This window comes from Octopus bimaculoides, chromosome 3 (assembly GCF_001194135.2).
Source record: "Octopus bimaculoides isolate UCB-OBI-ISO-001 chromosome 3, ASM119413v2, whole genome shotgun sequence".
Lineage (NCBI taxonomy): Eukaryota > Metazoa > Mollusca > Cephalopoda > Octopoda > Octopodidae > Octopus > Octopus bimaculoides.
In genome coordinates, this window is record NC_068983.1 from 61,839,344 (window position 1) to 61,843,692 (window position 4,349).

Here is a 4,349-nt window from a genome sequence, read left to right on the forward strand (position 1 = left end):
TACACTTGCGCTCCATACTTTTTTTAACAGGTGGAAAGCGGTCCTTGCCATATTTATTCTCGTCTTAATATCTTCGTCGGTGCCGCCTGAGTAAGGTATCTTACTACCTAAACTCGGCTACATCTTCTAGTTCACCGGTTTCTAGTTTAATACGTTCACTGTTTTCTTCATTAACGCGCATAATTTTTGATTTGTCGCGGTTGACTTTCAATCCTAGTTTGGCAGCTATGGCTTCTAATTTTGACGTTTTATTTTGCATTTGGCTATATGTTTGTGAAAGTAGCGCTATATCATCTGCAAAGTCGAGATCTTCTAGAGCTTCTGCATCCGTCCATTCAATGCCTGTTTGGCTTTCAATCGTAGTTTCCTTCATAATCCAATCTATAATATGAAATATTATAGAAATAGAAATATGAAGAAAAATTTCAATTTAGGTAGCAAAGAAGAAAAATATTCAAAGAGATTATATTTCTTTTTATTTTTCTTTGTAGTCTTTCACTGAAGACTGCAATATTTTACTGAAGGCTGGTATTTTTCAATTAGTCTGTATTATTCTAAGGCAATGCAGTTTAGGAATAACATCTGCATTTAATTAACATGACATATTCCATGGCAAGGTTTTATTTCAGATGCCGTTAGCAAAATGTTTCCAAATCAACCCTATTTGAAGCTATTTCCGTTTCCATTGCAACGCTCTTTAGAAAACCTCATTTCACACATTGATATGAGATCATTATTCCAAACATTTACATTTAACTAATCTTGAACATATTCTTTCTTCATTTGATAAAAATGTAGTCATCTAAATTTTCAATGGCATCAAAGTTGTTCTGCTATATGTTTTTTCTTTCTTTTTAATAAAAGTATTGCAGACATGATTATGTGGTAAGAAGCTTGCCTCTCAAACACATGGTCCTGGGGTCAGTGTACCGCGTGGCACGTAGGGCAAGTGTCTTCTACGATAACCTCGGGCAGACCAAACCTTTGTGAGTGGATTTAGTTGACGGAAACTTAAAGAGACCCGTTGAATATGTGTATGTGTGCGTGTATGTGTGTGTGTTGTGTGTGTGTGCGTGTGTGTGCGTGAGTGTTTGTGTGTGCGCGTGTGTGTGTGTTTGTGTCTATGTCTGTCCCCTACCACTGTTGATGGTGTGTTTACGCCCCCGTAACACAACAGTTCATCAAAAGAGACCGATAGAATAAGTACCAAGCTTTAAAAGAATAAGTACTGGAGTCGATTCATTCGACTAAGAGTTCTTCAAAGCGGTGCTCCAGCATGGTCGCTGTCTAATGGCTGAAACCAATAAAAGATACAAGATATAAACTAAAGCCTTCATCATATAAGATCCTCTGATATGTAGATATGTTTGGTAAAAGTTTTTTGCCTGTGGAGGTTTATATTTAGCTAAGTGTTCATCAGAGAACACTTGAAAAAGTATATAAATCTCGCACGAGAATCGTTAAAAGGAAACATTTAAGCCACTCGTGTGTTGTGTTATCAAAGTAGGGAGAGAAGTGTGACCGTTCTTAACCAGATACATTTTTGGAACTGCAGTCTTGGCTCAGGTGTAAACTGAGATTCAGTGTCTCTAATCAAGTACATTTATGATACACTCGAAGTCTTCTGATCAAAGTTGCCTGAACCACATATCATTTTTCTTAGATATATCATGCTTCAGCTGACATAAAATATATTTTTTGTAGACCATTTTGGTCGTTTGTTTCTATCGACCTTAAATGGTATTTGAGATTGATTAGGGTGTTTCTCATTTTTCTAAGTTTGATGTGAATGTTCATCAATAAACTCCGCGTACACGTGTGCCGTGAGTACGTGTAGTATATTCATGCTTTAGTGGTGTCCGGTTATAGTTGTATTTTCTCCAGTACTGTTGGCAAAAAGAGAGATAATATATTTATCAAATGCTTGCATGTTTGGTGCTGTGCTTCCAGGTGATTGATGTAGGCTTGGAATATTTGTAAAGTTATACCCGGAGAACAGATGCAAAATAAGATATGAAATTAGCATATGCAGTTATGTGTATATTTGAGGAAGCATGAGAAAGTTTTGAACGTATAATTCTGAAAGACTGTTTGAAAAGAAATAATCCCTTTGATAGTTCGTTTGGGAAATTGCAATTTCTGGAAATGATTTGCGCGGACTTGGCAACCTGAAAAATAAATTTGTAGCTAGTGTTTTAGTTCTTCATGAGATGCTGGGTATATTGTAGTGACATCATTCCTTTTGGAAATATTTCACACCAGACTTCTAATGGTAACGACAGCATTCCTTTGAAAAAGGTTTTCGACATCCTTTTTGACAAATATTGCCACTAAACTGCCTTAATTCAGACCGAACCGGCGAATAATTAATTACCAGCCCAATAAAATTCATGAAGCAGACTTCACTTTTCAGTGATCTTAGTTCCGACAAATCGGTAAGCTCTCCTAGTAGCTTGTACTCAGTTGATCTCAACTCGACGGGAAGAACATAATTCTCTCAGCTCATAGAAGCCTTCCATCAGCGACTTTTACCGAGGGCTCTCATTTTAAGAGAACAGTAGTTATTCGTGTCATTTCATTTTTTACAGTTTCCAGTAAAAGTATGCTTATTTCCATTTTCATTTTTTACCGTAAGTACATAAACTATTATAAGTAGTGTGTCATCCAATGATTAAGTCTAACACTAATTACTCTTTCGGTATAATACATTTTCTACGATACAAAAATTGTTTAACTGACTTTACAGACATAATTATCAACACCTTGTTCTTATGAAAGCTGTAATATTTCATTTGAATCTGCGCACCCTTTGTAAAGCCAGGCGCAAAATTATTGCCATTTTATTACTACTTTGATTTTTTTGTAATCTAGACCGAACATCACCTATGCTGTGGAATGTGGAAATGAAAGAGAACGAGATGGAGATAGATAGATAGAGAGATAGATAGATAGATAAATAGATAGATAGATAGATAGATAGATAGATAGATAGATAGATAGATAGATAGATAGATAGATAGACAGACAGACAGATAGATAGACAGACAGACAGACAGATAGATAGATAGATAGATAGATAGATAGATAGATAGATAGATAGATAGATAGATGCATTATTATAATTATGCATTGCTGTAATGTCTTCGCGCCGACATTATTTTCTTTTTTTTTTTTGTCAACCGTGTCTGATATGTGTGTTGTGAAGACTGCACAGGACTAACTAAATCTACGTGACTCTTAGTATACATATATGTTGTGTAGAGACGGCGTTCTTAGGAGAAAGGGAAACAGCGAATTTCTCACAGCTTCTCTGTACCGTCACTGTGAAAACAAGTATTCATAAAGTCAACAACAGCAGAAACTACAGTGGCAAACACAACAGTAATAAAACCTCTGAACGGCATAAGAAAATGATAATAGCGGTAGGACTATTACCATTAACACCACTGCAGTTAGTAACTATAAGAGCAATAAAAACAACAATAACAACAATGACAAGCAGGTCCTCGACTGGAATAAAATGACTGGTCTGTTCTAAAGATCTTCCGACCAAGAAATTATGAGTGACTTCCAGAAATACCTGGTTTTGCAGAGCTACTGGGAGGCATTGACAGCCGCTTCGAGACAAACACTACAGGTGCGAAAGTGCCGTCAACTTAGTCTGTACGAGATGTGCGCAGCGAGATAAAACTTATTTGCACGCGCTTGTTCAGTGTTCATGCATTCCTTGTTTCATCCGTACTTCCTGCTACAACAGGTGTTTCGGCGAAGAGCTATTATTACATGTAAGGCAGATGTATCTATCAACCAACTCCATTGTGAAAATTTCTCCATTATCTTTCTCTGGCCGAAAAGGGCAGGTAGATTTCCTCTATCTGATGATAATAGCGTGAGAGACTTGTGGTGCACCAGTCTGAGAGTGTTGAAGACAGACACTTTCCTCTTTGGTCAAGCTCTCATCAACTTTTTCAAATTTAATTCGGAGAGGAAAATGAAAGTAGGGTGAGGGGTGATGAACCCAGTTAATATTTTGAAAGATGGAAGAAAATAAACAAGTCTACAAACATGGTTGATGACATGCGCTACTCTCCCACTCAATAATAATAATAATAATAATAATAATAATAATAATAAGAAGAAGAAGAAGAAGAAGAATAATAACAATAATAATAATAATGATAATAATAATAATAATAATAATAATAATAATACTACCTAGCTCAGATACCAGGAAACCCCAAAATGGCTGAAGTCCAAAAGATAGTGCTCATGGGAACTGCCCATATCCTACGTAAAATACTGTCTATGTGATCTCAAATTTTAAAGCAAACATAATTTTCTTATGGTTT